This window comes from Eptatretus burgeri, chromosome 10 (genome assembly GCF_056783735.1).
Source record: "Eptatretus burgeri isolate ZD-2024b chromosome 10, Ebu_testis_v1, whole genome shotgun sequence".
In the NCBI taxonomy this organism is placed as follows: Eukaryota; Metazoa; Chordata; class Myxini; order Myxiniformes; family Myxinidae; genus Eptatretus; species Eptatretus burgeri.
Window position 1 is genome coordinate 85447086 of NC_140970.1, and position 19319 is coordinate 85466404.

The window sequence follows — 19319 nt, forward strand, 5'->3', positions numbered from 1 at the left end:
ACTACTAACCGAGATTTCATGCTGTAACAATGTAAATGAATATAGATGTACCTGCAGAAAACCAAAGTAGGAGCAGAAAACCGATGTAAAAACAAATACAAGAACAATTTCACTTCAAGAGTTCCTGAAGCTAATACAACTTGCATCAGAAATACGAGATTGCCCTGGTACCAGCATTCATTCTCACGTAGAGAAAAGTGTGAAAGTGGGAAGAAATTTATATTCATCAGGATCATGCTGTTGGGCAGAAGTGATAGTTCTTCACTTATTTTAACTTATTTGTTCCTGCGATTTTAATGTACACTCAAGTCAAGACGAGGCACACAAACGCACACGACACCTATCATATCAAACCGAGATTGGAAGTAATAACACACTCAGGGAAAACGAAAGACATCGAGGGAGTACGCAACCTGTTGTTTAATTGAGCTCTAAAACCATGATCTCTCCGAGCAGTCTCCGATCAGCATTCAACACTTTGCTTCAGTTAGAAAATGTAATCACTTGGTTAATTGACATTTCCCCATCACTATATAATGTATATTCATTTAATTCCCAACAAAATTAAGATGTATTGTAAGAGAATAGGGAACAAGAAAAACAAATCATGTAAATGTAATCGAAGGCATTTTTCAGCTCACAATTTTCGAATATATAAAACTGAGTTTGTGTGTGTCTGTCTGTCTGTGGGTCATAAGCGCCGCCCATTCTACAGGCCACGCCCTCCAGAAATCACCACCATCTTTTTCTCTTCACATAGCTCAAATTGTTGTGAAGGCCTCTTGTACATTTGAAGACTGAACAACGCATCTTCCATCATTACATGAAGATACCTGTTTGAGGAAAAAAAAGTAACATTTTTATGAAAGAGGTGATGCATGTTTTGTCCGCAGCTATTGCAGCAGCTGTCTAATATACAACGCCCAATGAAGGTACGTTAATTCTCATGATATACAGAGGAAAGAAAATAGTGATATTTCATGAGAAAAAAAAAAACTTTGTGGGATGTCAAACGCAGTTACTTTCCGTCTGCAAGACAGGGACGTGTCACTTACCAGAATGTTTGCTTCCCAGAATTTGCAATGAATATCCCATGTTTTCTTCAGTGCAAAGTATGAAAAAAGATGTCCCTATGCATGACGTCATCATGCAGCGATGTCTGCAACAGCAGGAATGGAGCCATTTTTATAACATACCAAAACTCATAGAAAAATGATATGATAGAGGATAGAAAGTTTATTTGCTGATTACGATGAGAAGAAGAGAAAGAAGAATAGATGGACAAGAGTCGGAAATATCATGCAAATATGGCAGTTTCATGTGAGGTGTCTCACTGTCGCCTGATCTAATATATACAGCTGAGTTCGTGCCTGTGGGTAAATGTGTCTGAACAAGGTACGTTTTCATTACAACAAAAATACTCCTGTACATTGTACAGTGTGCTGATGAGATGTCCAGTGGTTTGTTCAGTTACCAAGCAGCCATTCCTTATCAACGGTTTCTAATGGAGTGCTTGCTTGAGTACTTAATCCATCTGGCAAGTGCTCTATAAGAAACTTGGTAACTGCACACACCCCAGATTCATGACATGGTGACGAGGATAAACATCTATAGCATCATTATTTCAGCCATATTGATTAATTCGTCGCTCAAGGGGTGGGGTGGGAAGAGAGACCCGACGTTGCCCAGCAACAGCGGGTACCCCTGCACTATATATATATATATATATATATATATATATATATATATATATATATATATATATATATATATATATATATATATATATATATATATATATATATATATATATACACACACTAGGTGAATGCATCCGGCATTGCCCCGGTTCTTTTTGAGTGAATTTAATCTTCTGTACATAGGTCTGACACGAACACAGAATCAGTTCCCTATTGAGCCGAGGCAGTCATAGCCTAAGAGGGTTGGTGAGGGGGGAACAGAACACCTCCCCCCCCTCACCCCGGCAGAAGGACCTCACCACCGACCCTATAACCTTCCCGGGACCCGTCCCGACATTTTTTTGTTTCAGAGGTTTCCTCCTATCTTTTACCATTCAGAAGATTAGCGCGTGCAGACAAACAAACAAAAACTTCAAAAAAAATACATATATATTGTTGTGGTTACCAAATTCGCAAACCACCATTCAGGTCCCTTAGGTGAGGTATCTCGGCAAGTATATGTGTAGTTAGGCCCAAACCCGTTGTCTAGTGGGAATACATGTCATTTATGCGAGCTGCGACTCTTCAGGATAGCCGTTTTTCTTTTACTATCTTTAATTTGGACCAACCGCCATGATTACCACCACAATCACAACATCAACCACCGACCACAACCGCCACGACCTTCACGTCACACCTCGCAACCGTAGCATCGCCACCATTCTTGCCCCGCTGTGGGTACCGGTGTTGGATTCGTGCAGGGCGCACGTTGAACAGCGTGTACAAAATCACGGATTTTGTGCTTCAAAAACGGATCAAAAACGACACACGCCCACTTTTTGCCGTCCAATCGGTGAGCGAGGGGCGATTTGGCCCCGCCTCCAGAACGATCGATATATGCAAATTTGTGGATCAAAAAGCCTTCACGCCCACTTTTTCTCGGGCCAATGGGGAGCGAGGTGAAAGGTCAAAGGGAGGGGGTCAAAGGCGAAGCTACGGGGGGGATAAAAGGACCGTGTTCGTCAGTCAGAGCTGTGTGGAAGTCTGGAGCCCGAAGCCTGCAGTAGCTGGAGAAGCTGAAGAGAGTCGAACGAGGAGAGCCCAAAGAAGAGTCCAGAGTCGGAGAGTCCAGAGGCGGAGAGGCGGCAGCGGCGAAGGCAGACGAGAGGGTGCTCGCGTCGGTGCCGGGAGCTGCACGCCCGAGGGAGGCCGGCAGCGCGACCTGGCCGAGGTGGAGACGCACACCAGGGATAATAAAGATCCTCTATACCCCGAGCATCAGCAACCCCCTCCTGTTTCCCCCCGCGCTGAGATAGTGCGACCAAGGGGGCCCCTTTCCCACCCCCTGCCAGGCACTGTCCGCGAGGCCCGCGGAGTGAGGCGCCATCGCCGCTCCGCGTCTCATCACCAGACGGGTAGGCGCGACCCGGTCTCGGCCTCAGGCCCGCCTCATCCTTGAGGGTATTTCTTTTCCTTGGTTTTGGGTATGTGTTGTCGGCGCCGTCTGTGAAGTAGAATTGTATAAGTGTTGCCGTGTGCTCGGTAGTCGGTATTAGCTCTGCATTGTCTTCGCTTTTATATTTGCTTTTTGTGTAAATGGAATTGTGTTTTTCTGTGTGCTTTTGGTGGAATTGAATGTGTGCTTCCCGTGTGCCGTGAATAAATGTGCTTTATTGTTGAACTGTTCTCCCGCTTCGCTTCGTCTTTTTCTCCCATTGAATCCTCATCTTGCTTCACGTAAAGGGTTGGTAGTGGGCTGAATACGCCCGATAATTAATCGAACCGTCGAGGTCGACGATAACACCGCTCGGTTATTCTGATAGTACGGAACGGGTCGCTTAAGTGGCCCGTGTCCGAAGTCGACCTGCGGCGAGGTGCGATCGCCCGGTCTACCCTCCGCGTGGGTACTTAGGTCGGTCGAATTTGGCGAGCAACCCTATCCCACGCGGGGGCTGATTGGCTCGATCGCGGTGAGACCGAAAGGTCCACCCGTGACTGGTTCCCGGCGTTAGTCCGAGAGGGTCACGACTGGATTGTCCGTCCGGTGGGCGACGTGCCGCGATTCGAGTTACGTGGCCGTCAGCACGCCGGCGGGCGCGAAAACCGCAACACTGGTGTCAGGAGTGGGATACAAATTCATCGCCCTCCTCGCGGCACTGGTATTGGAGAGCGGGACAACAGGCTCTCCTGTCTCCAGCGAAATTCACGGGAATCGGTCCAGGGGTGAGAGAAGCGACCCCCGATTCCCTCCAAATTACGAGCGAGCGAAATTAACCCTTTAAGAGAAGCAAGATGGCGTCTCAAGGCGAGCGGGAGCCGGGGGTATTAGAAATGTATAAGTGTAATAATGTAGAATCCATGGTCCAGGATGGAGTCCCCGAGCAGGAAATGTTGATTGTGCAGGAACACGGACTCACCCAACTGAACCCAGGGCCCGAGGTGGGTGCGGCAGCGGCCGCGGTGTATGACACCTCCCCCCCCCTCTCCACCAAAACCCTTCCCCAACCCTTGCCGAAACGGCTCAGCTGAGTGCATCCAACATGGCCCAGCTATGCGCCATGCTGGCGGCAATGAACAAACAAATGATCGAAAAAATGGATGCGAATATGAAAAAAATGGATACAAATACAAATGAAGTGAAAACGACGATGGATGCGAATACACAGCAAATGAAGGAGGAAATGAAAAAGTTCCGGGGTGAGACGCAGAACATGGGCCGATGCCTGCAGGCGGGCATGAAGGCCGTGACAAAGGAAATAATAGTTGAGACAAGGGAGGTAAAGGGTGAAGAGTTGGCAGAGACACGGGAGATAGAAAAAATAGAGGAAAGACTACACGAGGAAGACGGGGTAAGTGACGCACACACACACACAGAGGTAGTGGAGGATAATGGGGGTGAGCTGGCGGACTGGGTAGAGACCCAGTGCGAGCACCTGGATGGCCTCCTCCAGGAACGAGGGGAGGGAGTATGCCCCCTTGAGGTGAGTCACGACCAGGTGAGTTCGTTCGTGCTTTGCGAGGTTGAGGGGAGGAGTGCTGTGGACGGGTGCACGGAGAGCTTGGGGGGTATAGAGGCCCCGGAGACCCTTGTGGGGACACGAATCCCCAGTGTGGTTGTCCCGGTGTGTGTGGTGCAGGGTGTGAGTGCGTCCCCGTGTGTGGCAGCGACCCCGTGTGTGAGTGGTGTGGTGGCGATGGTGCCGGAGTACGTGCTTCCCAGCACACCGTGTGTGGATGAGGCACCGCGGTTGAGTTCCCCCGCGTGTGTGAGTGAGGGACGGTGTATGGATGAGGCACCGCGGGTGAGTGCCCCCGCATGTGTGAGTGAGGCACCGCGGGTTAGTGCCCCCGCGTGTGTGGGTGAGGCACCGTGTGTGGAAGAGACCGCGTGTGTGAGTGTCGCCGTGTGTATGAGTGAGGTACCGCGGGTGAGTGCCCCCGCGTGTGTGGATGAGGCACGGAGTGCGAGTGAGGCACCGCGGGTGAGTGCCCCCGCACGCGTGAGTGAACGGCCGTGTGCAAGGTCGCTGTGTGCCAGGGAGACCGTGTGTGTGAGAGAGCGGTATGAGAGGGAGATGTCGGTTGGCATGCGGGAGCACGCAGCCGCGTCTCCCCGTGTGAATGTGATGGAGTGGACTGTGTGCGTCGTAACACGCAGGTGTGCGTGGGTCGAATGGCGACGACGGCGACATGGGAGGAACGAAAGCCGGGTAGCGGCGGTAGCTATTTCGGGGACCGTGCCGGGTTCACCCAGCAGTGAGCACGCGGTTCGTGCTGTGCAACGCACGAGACCGCCACGTGCTCGCTTGCGAGAGTGAAGTCCCGGTCCGGAAACGCACGCGGTGGATTTGCCGATCCCGCGGACGGACAAAGTTTAGGCAGGATGACGGATTTGGACCGGACGGGTTCTCCACGCGATCGTGTGTGTTAAGCTCCAACGGGCAAAGCACATGTGTTCGCGTGGGGAACCCCTCGAGACGTGGGGCTTGTGTTTTTTTTTTGCGCACGGTGACGTCATGGCTGCACGTGTGGTTGGAATCCGGCAGGAGGGGTATCTCTGCCGGATGGTCCCGTCCAAGGAGGGACGAGGAACACGTGCAGCTGCATGAGGTCACGGGCAGGTGCAAAGTGCGCGAGCTCTGAGTTGCCGCGCAGGTGCTGCGCATGAAAAAAAAAAAAAAGAAACAAGCCTCACTTTCGGGTGCACAGGATCCCTGGGCAAGGGGTGAAAGACCCCCTTAACCGGGGCACAGGATGGAAACTAGTTAGGGGGAAGGGTTAGCTTAGTTAGACCGACTTCATGGGGCAGGGGTAAGTCCTCATGGAGTCCGTGGAATGGATTAGTTAGAGGGATTGTAGCCAGATTTAGGTTGGGAAATAAAATGATTCATTTGGAGACATGGACAGACTTGTGAGTGTGTAGAGGGGACGTAGTTTAGCTACGTAGGTTAAAAGGAACGTGCTGTAGTTTAAGGGACGACGTGGGAGCACGAGTTAGTTAGGGGATGTAGATAGAAGGATGGCAGAGTTCAGCGGTGTGTGTGTTGAAGAGTTGGAGAGTTGTGAGGTGAGTACATGGTGAGTGAGTGAGGCCAGCGGGTCTGTGTGAGTGGAGCAAGTCTGGAATGCATGGTGCGATGAGTGATTGGGGGGAGGAGTGACTCCCGCCCAAGGGACCCCGGGGTCAGAGTAAAGTGAGTTAGCTGGGTTAGTCAAATTGAAAAATGGAGGTCGTTTTGTTGTTGGTGGGAATGTAGGCTCGAGACCCATTTGGAGGGGTGCAGGAGCCCTGTTGACGGGCTTGGGAGCGTGGCTGCGAAAGGTGAGTATCGCTGAGTGGGTACCCCGGGCACCAGGCTAGTCGGCCGCGGTAGGCCATGGGTCCATGGGGGGCCGGGATAGAGTAGTGGGCACGGGTGCGCCTGCTTGGTGCGGGGGCCCGGGGCGCCATTAGCCGCGTGGGCAGTGTTGTGGGCATGGGTGACCCTCGGAAAGGGGCCCGGGAGGCCGGCCTGCCACGTGTGCGTTTCAGGGGAGGTGCCATAGGGGGCACTCCCCGGTGTTAGGGAGCTGGTAGGCTCGGAGGCAGTGTAGTGCCCGGGGGTGCCATAGCGGGAGATTCGGCAGAGGGTCGTGCCTGCCAAAGGGAGCCACGTGTCCCAGCCAGGAGACCGTGTGAGGGCACGGAGAGAAAATTGGGGGGCGAGGCCCGAAATTGTGAGGACACCAACACAGGCGACGGGAATCTGGGTTGTTAGAACCAATAGTTTAAGCGAGAGGCGCTTGTTGAAAGCCCCGGGGTAGTTTAACAGTTAAATGGTTAGGGTAGATTAGGAGATGTACCCCTCCGCACCATCCATCCCCTCGCTCTCGTTGTGGGCCGCTGGACCCACTTTGGGTTAGATCGCCGAACTCTGGGGAGGCCATTCTGAGGCTTGAGTTGGGCCTCGACACAGGACGTTAGCTCTCCCTTGTTCCCCTCTGGGAAGGGAACGTAGGGGTTGGGAGTAGGCTAGGTGACAGAATAGGTTAGCCGAACAAGGACGATAAAGGGGGTTAGGGGATGATTTATAGTGGGGGAGTAAAAATAAAAACACCAAAAAAATAAGTTGGGGCTAAATTGGGGTTTGACAAATTAAGGGAGTGGGTATGTACAGTGACAGACAAAGGCGATAGGTTGGGAGGGAGACGGGAAGGTAGGTCCGAGCCCGCCTTCCAAGTGGCCAGCACCACCGCACTCCCTCCACCAACTTCCACTGACGGCAAAAGCTGGCCAGCTTCATCTGCTGGCTGTGTTACTGCAAGGCCTGTGCCGGCCAGTTCATCTGCTGGCTGTTTTTCTTTGAGGCCTGTGCCGGCCTGGTTCTGCGGGCTGAGTTTGCCTGCAGCGGCCTTCTTCTGCGGGCTGTGTTTGCCTGCTGCCTTTGCCATGCCATGCCCACTGCCCCTGTTCACCAGCCCCCGTTCAATTTTTGCTTTGCCCCCCCTGTTCATTTCAATGTGCGCCAGGATCAAGGCAACAGTTTGCAAGCTGCAAGAACTGCCCTGTTGGCAGCTACAACACGGGCCTGCAGTGGCGGCCCGTGCACCGTGTTTGTGTCCATGCATCCATTCGTTGTGCTCATTGCGTGTGCCACTTGAGCTGGCACGGAGACTGCGTTTGTGCAGCCCATGCACCGTTGTGGTTCACTGCATTCAGTTCAAACCGTTCATGCATCCATTCGTTGTGCTCATTGCGTGTGCCACTTGAGCTGGCACGGAGACTGCGTTGTGCAGCCCAAGCACCGTTGTGGTTCACTGAGTTCAGTTCAAAAGGGAAGGCCTTGGACTGCGTGTGAGCAGCCAGCCACGTTCCCTGTCACCTGCATTGTTTGAGCCAGAGACTGCATGCGGGCAGCCTGGCTCCCTGCTAACTGCTTTTCTTTTGCAGAGTTCAATGATCCTGGGCCATGGTTTAGTGTAAAATTTGTAAGTTAAGGTTAAGATGTACTGTAAATATGAGTGCGCCCCCGGCATGTATGTCTTAGCGCCGGCAATTTTATTTAAGTCGTCCGTGTGAGTGAGTTTGTTTAGGTAGTTACGCAGCCCTCAGGTTATTTATTTTGGGGACACGAATACCATGAATGTCGCACTCAGGGATCCGTAGGTAAAATGTACTAGGGGAAAACTACACATGATGGCACACGAAAATTTGACGACTCGGGACGAGTCTGTATAAAGGGAAGGGGGTAGTGTTGTGGTTACCAAATTCGCAAACCACCATTCACGTCCCTTAGGTGAGGTATCTCGGCAAGTATATGTGTAGTTAGGCCCAAACCCGTTGTCTAGTGGGAATACATGTCATTTATGCGAGCTGCGACTCTTCAGGATAGCCGTTTTTCTTTTACTATCTTTAATTTGGACCAACCGCCATGATTACCACCACAATCACAACATCAACCACCGACCACAACCACCGCTTCACCACAACCGCCACGACCTTCACGTCACACCTCGCAACCGTAGCATCGCCACCATTCTTGCCCCGCTGTGGGTACCGGTGTTGGATTCGTGCAGGGCGCACGTTGAACAGCGTGTACAAAATCACGGATTTTGTGCTTCAAAAACGGATCAAAAACGACACACGCCCACTTTTTGCCGTCCAATCGGTGAGCGAGGGGCGATTTGGCCCCGCCTCCAGAACGATCGATATATGCAAATTTGTGGATCAAAAAGCCTTCACGCCCACGTTTTCTCGGGCCAATGGGGAGCGAGGTGAAAGGTCAAAGGGAGGGGGTCAAAGGCGAAGCTACGGGGGGATAAAAGGACCGTGTTCGTCAGTCAGAGCTGTGTGGAAGTCTGGAGCCCGAAGCCTGCAGTAGCTGGAGAAGCTGAAGAGAGTCGAATGAGGAGAGCCCAAAGAAGAGTCCAGAGTCGGAGAGTCCAGAGGCGGAGAGGCGGCAGCGGCGAAGGCAGACGAGGGGGTGCTCGCGTCGGTGCCGGGAGCTGCACGCCCGAGGGAGGCCGGCAGCGCGACCTGGCCGAGGTGGAGACGCACACCAGGGATAATAAAGATCCTCTATACCCCGAGCATCAGCAACCCCCTCCTGTTTCCCCCCGCGCTGAGACAGTGCGACCAAGGGGGCCCCTTTCCCACCCCCTGCCAGGCACTGTCCGCGAGGCCCGCGGAGTGAGGCGCCATCGCCGCTCCGCGTCTCATCACCAGACGGGTAGGCGCGACCCGGTCTCGGCCTCAGGCCCGCCTCATCCTTGAGGGTATTTCTTTTCCTTGGTTTTGGGTATGTGTTGTCGGCGCCGTCTGTGAAGTAGAATTGTATAAGTGTTGCTGTGTGCTCGGTAGTCGGTATTAGCTCTGCATTGTCTTCGCTTTTATATTTGCTTTTTGTGTAAATGGAATTGTGTTTTTTCTGTGTGCTTTTGGTGGAATTGAATGTGTGCTTCCCGTGTGCCGTGAATAAATGTGCTTTATTGTTGAACTGTTCTCCCGCTTCGCTTCGTCTTTTTCTCCCATTGAATCCTCATCTTGCTTCACGTAAAGGGTTGGTAGTGGGCTGAATACGCCCGATAATTAATCGAACCGTCGAGGTCGACGATAACACCGCTCGGTTATTCTGATAGTACGGAACGGGTCGCTTAAGTGGCCCGTGTCCGAAGTCGACCTGCGGCGAGGTGCAATCGCCCGGTCTACCCTCCGCGTGGGTACTTAGGTAGGTCGAATTTGGCGAGCAACCCTATCCCTGCGGGGGCTGATTGGCTCGATCGCGGTGAGACCGAAAGGTCCACCCGTGACTGGTTCCCGGCGTTAGTCCGAGAGGGTCACGACTGGATTGTCCGTCCGGTGGGCGACGTGCCGCGATTCGAGTTACGTGGCCGTCAGCACGCCGGCGGGCGCGAAAACCGCAACAATATATATATATATATATATATATATATATATATATATATATATATATATATATATATATATATATATAATATTGTTGCGAATTCTGGCCCGCCCGGCGTGCGATCGGCCACGTAACTCGAATCGCGACACGTCGCCCACCGGACGGACAATTCAGTCGTGACCCTGCAGGAACTACCGCCCGGAGCCAGTCACGGGTGGGGGTTTAACCTCACCATGATCGTGCCAATTGCCCACCCGCGCAGGATAGGGTTGCTCGCCAAATTCGACCTACCTAAGTACCTGCGCGAGTGGTCGACCGTGCGATTGGACCACGCCACAGGCCGACTGCGAGAGTAACCGCTTAAGCGGTTCGTTCCGTATTACAGGGACAACCGAGCGGAGTTATCGTCGGCCTTGACGGTTCCGATTAATTACCGGGCGTTTTAAATCCACTATCAATCCCTTACGTGATGCAAGATGGAGATTCAATAAAAGGAAGGAGATGAAGCAAAGCGGGAAAACAGTTCAACAAGCAATGCACTTTATTTACACACACAGATAAGCACGTGGAAACAGCAATACAAAAATGCACATATAACAGTTAAAACAAAAAAGCAATGCAGAGCTACAACCGAATAAAAGCAAGGTTTATTTACATGCACTTAAACAGTTTCTACTTTACAAGACACAGCGCCACAGCATGCATTCAACCCAAAAGAAAGAAAGCCACCCTCATAGGCAAGGAGGCAGACAGGTCCGTAGACCAAATGTACGTGGATCCTGGAGGATCAGCCAGGTCCAGGAGACCGGGGAGGTCTTACCCGCGTCCTTGTGATGCAATGGCGGGCAAGCCGCAATGTTCGCGCAGCTGCGCCTCGACTCCGTGGCCCTGGCGTGGTCGGAGAGTCCTCTCCGGCGTGCTCCGCGCGAGCTGTTTTGTTGGCACCACGTTTAGGGTGGGGGAGGAACGGGGCCCCCTCGGCACGATCTCAGCGCGAATGGGGGGGGGGGGAAAAATCGCTGATGCTCAGGGAGAGGGGTATTGCTGGCTGGCTTGGATCCCACGACGAGACGAGCGACCCCCACACCGCAACCTCATTGTTGACCGCCGTCTTCCCTTGACTTGAACTCAACCAGCCGCCTGCAACCGAACCGCGCGAACTCCAACTCCCTCCAACTCCCTCCAACTCCCCTGCAACTTTCCAACTTCTCCCTAGTTCCACTCAGCTCCACCAGTTCCACTCCGCGCGAGTCGCCTTGCGCTTGCATCTTTATAGGCCTCAGGGGGAGCCTATATGCAAATATTTGGATCAAAACGCGATTGGAGGCAGCTCCACGCCACCCTCTGTTCAGCCATTGGTCGGGCAGAAAGGGGGCGTGAAGCATTCCTGATCCAAATTCTGCTCGTGGAGAATCCACTTTCATCGTGCTTGGAGGCGGGGCCATACCGCCCGACGCTTGCCCATTGGACGGAGAAAAAGGGGCGTGAAGCCTTCTGGATCCAAATTCTCCCTCAGAAAGGCCGCCATTCGCGCTCGCGGCTCGATACGTTTGGCACCGATCGCCGAACGGGCCTGAGACAGCCCGACGTTCAGTGTTCACAGGTGGTGCGGTTGGTAGTTGGGGTGGTCGTGGTTGTTGTGCTGGTGGCATGGTTGGCGTTGTGGTTAAGGTGATTGTTGTAATGGTGGTTGAGACGTGGTTGGTTAAAAATAACGACAGAAAAGAAAAACGCTATCTCAAAGCGTCGCAGCCCGGATGAATCATACTGTTACGGATTCTCGCGCCCGCCGGCGTGCTGACGGCCACGTAACTCGAATCACGGCACGTCGCCCACCGGACGGACAATCCAGTCGTGACCCTCTCGGACTAACGCCGGGAACCAGTCACGGGTGGACCTTTCGGTCTCACCGCGATCGAGCCAATCAGCCCCCGCGTGGGATAGGGTTGCTCGCCAAATTCGACCTACCTAAGTACCCACACGGAGGGTAGACCGGGCGATCGCACCTCGCCGCAGGTCGACTTCGGACACGGGCCACTTAAGCGACCCGTTCCGTACTATCGGGATAACCGAGCGGTGTTATCGTCGGCCTCGACGGTTCGATTAATTATCGGGCATATTCAGCCCACTACCAACCCTTTACGTGAAGCAAGATGAGGATTCAATGAAAGAAATGACGAAGCGAAGCGGGAAACAGTTCAACACAAAGCACATTTATTCGCGACGAACGGAAAGCACACATATTCAATTCCACCAAAAGCACATAGAAAAGAAAAACACAATGCAATTTACACAAAAAGCAAATGCGACAATGCAGATCTAATACCGATTACGCGAGCACACGGCAACACTTATACAATTTTACTTCACAGACGGCGCCGACAACACACATTCCCAAAAACAAAAGAAAAGAGAACCCTCAAGGATGAGGCGGGCCTGAGGCTGAGACCGGGTCGGGCCTACCCGTCTGGTGATGAGACGCGGAGCAGCGATGGTGCCTCAACTCCGCGGGCCTCGCGGACAGTGTCTGGTAGGGGGTGGGAAAGGGGCCCCCTTGGTCGCACTATCTCAGCGCGGGGGGAAACAGGAGGGGGTTGCTGATGCTTGGGGTATAGAGGATTTCTACTCTGCCTCGAGTCCCGCGACGAGCGTCTCCACCTCGGCCAGGTCGCGCCGGCCTCCTTGGTGTGCAGCTCCCGGCACGACGCGAGCACCCCCTCGTCTGCCCTCGCCGCCTCTCCACAGCTCCGTCCCCTTTTGCTCCGACTCCAACGCACACGACGACGACCAACTCCTTCTTGCTTCTTCTTCCCAACTCCACCGCCCGCGAAGTCTTAACTCTCTATTCACTTGACTGACGAACGCGGTCGCTTATATCAGCCCCGTGGCTTCGCTCTCTCATCTTTGACCCCCTCCCTTCGACCTTTCACCTCGCTCCCCATTGGCCCGAGAAAAAGTGGGCGTGAATGCTTTTTGATCCATAAATTTGCATATAGCGACCGCCCTCCAACGCCCTGGAGGCGGGGCCAAATCGCCCCTCGCTCACCGATTGGACGGAACAAAAGTGGGCGTGTGTCGTTTTTGATCCGTTTTTGAAGTGGAAAATCCGTGGTTTTGTACACGCTGTTCGGCGCGCGCCCTGCACAAGTCCAACACCGGTACCCACAAGCGGTGCAAGAACGGTGGCGATGCGACGGTTGCGAGGTGTGACGTGAAGCGGCGCCGCGGTGGGTGGTTGATGTTGTGGTTGGTGGTGGTAACAATGGTGGTTGGTCCAAAATAAAGATAGTAAAAGAAAAACGGCTATCCTGAAGAGTCGCAGCACGCATAAATGACATGTATTCCCACTAGACAACGGGTTTGGGCCTAACTACACATATACTTGCCGAGATATCTCACCTAAGGGACCTGAATGGTGGTTTGCGAATTTGGTAACCACAACACTACCCCCTCCCCTTTTTACAGACTCGTCCCGAGTCGTCAAATTTTCGTGTGCCATCATGTGTAGTTTTCCCCTAGTACATTTTACCTACGGATCCCTGAGTGCGACATTCATGGTATTCGCGTCCCCAAAATAAATAACCTGAGGGCTGCGTAACAACCTAAACAAACTCACTCACACGGACGACTTAAATAAAATTGCCGGCCCTAGAACAGACATGCCGGGGGCGCACTCATATTTACAGTACATCTTAACCTTAACTTACCAATTTTACACTAAACCATGGCCCAGGATCATTGAACTCTGCAAAAAGAAAGCAGTTAGCGGGGAGCCAGGCTGCTCGCATGCAGTCTCTGGCTCAAAACAATGCAGGTGACAGGGAACGTGGCTGGCTGCTCACACGCAGTCCAAGGCCTTCCCTTTTGAACTGAACTCAGTGAACCACAACGGTGCATGGGCTGCACAACGCAGTCTCCGTGCCAGCTCAAGTGGCACACGCAATGAGCACAACGAATGGATGCATGAACACAAACACGGTGCACGGGCCGCCACTGCAGGCCCGTGTTGTAGCTGCCAACAGGGCAGTTCTTGCAGCTTGCAAACTGTTGCCTTGATCCTGGCGCACATGGCAATGAACAGGGAGGGCAAAGCAAAAATTGAACGGGGGCTGGTGAACAGGGGCAGTGGGCATGGCATGGCAAAGGCAGCAGGCAAACACAGCCCGCAGAAGAAGGCCGCTGCAGGCAAACACAGCCGGCAGATGAACTGGCCGGCACAGGCCTTGAAGAAAAAACAGCCAGCCGGCAGATGAAGTGGGCCGGCACAGGCCTTGCAGCACAACAACAGCTGCCGATGAAGTTGGCCGGCCTCCGCCTTGAAGCAAAACACGGCCAGCCGATGAAGTTGGCCAGCCTTTGCCGTTCAGTGGAGGTTGGTGGAGGGAGTGCGGTGGTGCTGGCCACTTGGAAGGCGGGCTCGGACCTACCTACCTGTCTCCCTCCCACCTATCGTCTTTGCCTGTCACTGTACATACCCACTCCCTTAATTTGTCAAACCCCAATTTAGCCCCAACTTATTTTTTTGTTATTATTTTTTTTTCTTTTACTTCCCCACTATAAATCGTCCCCTAACCCCCTTTATCGTCTTTGTTCGGCTAACCTATCCTGTCACCTAGCCTACTCCCAACCCCTACGTTCCCTTCCCGGAGGGGAACAAGGGAGAGCTGGCGTCCTGTGTCGAGGCCCAACGAAGCCTCAGAATGGCCTCCCCAGAGTTCGGCGATCTAACCCAAAGTGGGTCCAGCGGCCCACAACGAGAGCGAGGGGATGGATGGTGCGGAGGGGTACATCTCCTAATCTACCCTAACCATTTAACTGCTAAACTACCCCGGGGCTTTCAACAAGCGCCTCTCGCTTAAACTATTGGTTCTAACAACCCAGATTCCCGTCGCCTGTGTTGGTGTCCTCACAATTTCGGGCCTCGCCCCCCAATTTTCTCTCCGTGCCCTCACACGGTCTCCTGGCTGGGACACGTGGCTCCCTTTGGCAGGCACGACCCTCTGCCGAATCTCCCGCTATGGCACCCCCGGGCACTACACTGCCTCCGAGCCTACCAGCTCCCTAACACCGGGGAGTGCCCCCTATGGCACCTCCCCTGAAACGCACACGTGGCAGGCTGGCTTCCCAGGCCCCTTTCCGAGGGTCACCCTTGCCCACAACACTGCCCATGTGGCTAATGGCGCCCCGGGCCCCCGCACCAAGCAGACGCACCCGTGCCCACTACGCTATCCCGGCCCCCCATGGGCCCTTGGCCTACCACGGCCGACTAGCCTGGTGCCCGGGGTACCCACTCAGCGATACTCACCTTTCGCAGCCACGCTCCCAAGCCCGTCAACAGGGCTCCTGCACCCCTCCAAATGGGTTTCGAGCCTACATTCCCACCAACAGCAAAACGACCTCCATTTTTGTTAATTTGACTAACCCAGCTAACTCACTTTACTCTGACCCCGGGGTCCCTTGGGCGGGAGTCACTCCTCCCCCCAATCACTCATCGCACCATGCATTCCCCATTCACTCCACACACACAGACCCGCTGGCCTCACTCACTCAACATGTCTCCACATCATAACTCACCAACTCTTCAACACACTCACCGCTGAACTCTGCCATTCTTCTAACTACATCCCCTAACTAACTCGTGCTCCCACGTCGTCCCTTAAACTAAAGCACGTTCCATTTAACACTACGTAGCTAAACTACGTCCCCGCTACACATCCACAAGTCTGTCACTGTCTCCAAATCATTCATTTTATTTCCCAACCTAAATCTGGCTACAATCCCTCTAACTAATCCATTCCACGGACTCCATGAAGACTTACCCCTGCCCCATGAAGTCGGTCTAACTCAGCTAACCCTTCCCCCTAACTAGTTTCCATCCTGTGCCCAGGTAAGGGGGTCTTCCACCCCTTGCCCAGGAATCCTGTGCACCCGAAAGTGAGGCTTGCTTTTCCCTTTTTTTCTTTTTTTTCATTCGCATCACCAGCGCGGCAACTCGCGCACTTTGCACCTGCCCGTGACGTCATGCAGCTGCACGTGTTCCTCGTCCCTCCTTGGACGGTACCATCCGGCAGAGATACCCCTCCTGCCGGATTCCAACCCCACGTGCAGCCATGGCGTCACCGTGCGCATAAAAAAACACAAGCCCCACGTCTCGAGGGGTTCCCCACGCGAACACATGTGCTTTGCCCGTTGGAGCTTAACACACACGATCGCGTGGAGAACCCGTCCGGTCCAAATCCATTATCCTGCCTAAACTTTGTCCGTCCGCGGAATCGGCAAATCCACCGCGTGCGTTTCCGGACCGGGACTTCACTCTCGCAAGCGAGCACGTGGTGGTCTCGTGCGTTGCACAGCACGAACCTCGTGCTCGCGGCTGGGTGAACCTGACACGGTCCCCGAAACAACTACAGCCGCTACTCGGCTTTCTTTCCTCTGTCGCCGTCGTCGTCGCCATTCGACCCACGCACACCTGCGTGTTACGACGCACACACTCCACTCCATCACATTCACACCGGGAGACGCGGCTGCGTGCTCCCGCATGCCAACCGACATCTCCCTTACATACCGCTCTCTCACACACACGGTCTCCCTTGCATACGGCCATTCACTCACGCGTGCCTCACTACTCACACAAACCATACTACTTACACACGCGGGGGCACTCACCCGCGGTGCCTCATCCACACTCCGTGCCTCACTCACACACGCGGGGGCACTCACCCGCGGTGCCTCATCCACACACCGTGCCTCACTCACGCACGCGGGGGCACTCACCCGCGGTGCCTCATCCACACACCGTGCCTCACTCACACACGCGGGGGCACTCACCCGCGGTGCCTCATCCACACTGGCCGTTTCATCCACACACACGGCCTCACTCACACACGGTGCCTCACCCACACACGCGGGGGCACTCACCCGCGGTGCCTCACTCATACAGGCCGTTTCACTCACACCCACGGCCTCTTCCACACACCGTTCCTCACTCACACACGCGGGGGCACTCACCCGCGGTGCCTCCACACACGGCGTGCTGGGAAGCACACACTCCGGCACACTCGCCACCACACCACTCACACACGGGGTCGCTTCCACACACGGGGACGCACTCACACCTTGCACCACACACACAGGGACAACCACACTGGGGATTTGTGTCCCCACAAGGGTCTCCGGGGCCTCTATACCCCCCAAGCTCTCCAAGCACCCGTTCGCAGCACTCCTCCCCTCGACCTCGCTCGACACGACCGAACTCACCTGGTCGTGACTCGCCTCAAGGGGGCATACTCCCTCCCCTTGTTCCTGGAGGAGGCCATCCAGCTGCTCGCACTGGGCCTCCACCCAGTCCACCAGCTCACCCCCATTGTCCTCCACTACCTCCGTGTGTGTGTGTGCGTCACTTACCCCGTCTTCATCGTGCAGTCTCTCCTCTATTTTGTCTGTCTCCCGTGTCTCGATACATTTTCTCTCCTCGTTCCTTTTTTCTGTCTCTTCCTGGTTCCTTTTCCTTTCCCATCTGAGTCGTTCTTTCTCTCTGAGCCCCATTAGCTGTTCGTTCTCCCTCCGTTTTAGTTGTTCAATTTCACACTCATAGAGTTGTTGTTTTCTTTCCCACTGTTCCTCCTGCTCTTTGTTTTCCAATCTCATCGTTTCTTTCAATTGGCTCATTTCCTTCCTGTGTTTCATTCGCTGTTCTCTCACGACTCTTCCTCGTTTCCTTTCCTGTCCTTCCTTCTCCAGTTTCATGGTTTTCTTCATTTGGTTCATCTCCATTTTGTGTTTCATTCGCTGTTCTTTGTCTATCTCCTCGTACTCCAGCCTCAGCTTTTCTTTCAATTGGTCAACCTCAAATTCATGTTCTTTTTGTTTTCTATTCCATTGTTCCTCTCGTTCTTCCCTCTCCAATCTCGTTGTGTCCTTCAATCTCCTGATTTCTCCTTCCTACTTCATTCCTTGCTCCTTTACTTTCTCCTCGTATTCAAACCTATTTTTTTCCTTTTGTCGTTCAGTTTCAAATTCATTCTCTTTCAGTTTTCTATTCCATTGTCTTTCTTGTTCCTCCTTCTGCAATCTCGTCATTTCTTTCAACTGACTGATTTCTTTCTCCTGTCTCATTCGTTCTTCCTTCATTACTCTTTCTTGTTCCTCATTCTTTAGTCTGGCCTTCGCTTCCAGCTGTTCGATCTGTACAGTGTGGTTTCTTAAAGTTTCATTTTCCGTTCTCTTCCTTTCCTCTTTTAACACTCTCAGTTCGTTTTGTAGTTCCCTCTCTTTGTTTTGGTGTTTCTGTAACTCAGAAACTTTCTTTTCCAATTCCTTTCTCATCTCCGCACACTCAGACTTTGCTTTGGCTTCTAACTGTTCTTCTGGCTTGCGCTTGTGGTTTTCTACCCGTCTTCCCAGTTCCTCTGTCTCCGTTTTTCCCTCCAGTCCCAGCTTATCAACTCTCTTCGTCATGTCTTGAAGTCTTTTCTCACACTCCACCGTTTCGACCTTCAATCCCTCCTCTGTCTCCTCCTGGCTTTCTTTTAATTGGTTTTTCGCTTCGAGTGCGTTTCCATCCATTTTTTTATTTTCCATTTGTTGCGTATTTCTCTTCATTTCGTTGTTCCTTTCTTTCATTCCGTCAATTATGCTCTGCACGAGTTCCATAACGTGCTGTATTGTCACCTGCCCTGGCCACTCCCACTGACTACATTTAGCGGTGGGGTTATAATAAAAAAACCGACCAGATGAACGGCATCGATGCCTTTCCCAACCTTCTGGTACGGGTTTCTCTTGCACGGTGATCTCGTCCTGAGCCATGGATTCTACATAACTATTACACATACCTAATCCACCCGGCACCCGCTCGCCTTGAGACGCCATCTTGCTTCTCGTGAAGGGTTAATTTAGCTCGCTCGTAATTTGGAGGGAATCGGGGGTCGCTTCTCTCACCCCTGGACCGATTCCCGTGAATTTAGCTGGAGACAGGAGAGCCCGTTTTCCTGTTCTCCGATACCAGTGCCGTGAGGAGGGCGATGGATTTGTATCGCACGACCTGACACCAGTGTTACGGATTCTCGCCCCGCCGGCGTGCTGACGGCCACGTAACTCGAATCGCGGCACGTCGCCCACCAGACGGACAATCCAGTCGTGACCCTCTCGGACTAACGCCGGGAACCAGTCACGGGTGGACCTTTCGGTCTCACCGCGATCGAGCCAATCAGCCCCCGCGTGGGATAGGGTTGCTCGCCAAATTCGACCTACCTAA

At 53.3% G+C, this 19319-nt stretch overlaps 1 long non-coding RNA gene across 1 annotated transcript; it reads right to left on the reverse strand.

Annotated features, from left to right (window-relative positions):
- Positions 1-410: 410 nt before the first annotated feature.
- Positions 411-19070, reverse strand: LOC147019004 (uncharacterized). Its single transcript, XR_015062610.1, has 3 exons — positions 17471-19070; positions 1056-1159; positions 411-833 (listed from the first exon to the last, which is right to left on the reverse strand). It is a non-coding gene; the product is annotated as an uncharacterized LOC147019004 (long non-coding RNA).
- Between the last annotated feature and the right edge of the window lie 249 nt (positions 19071-19319).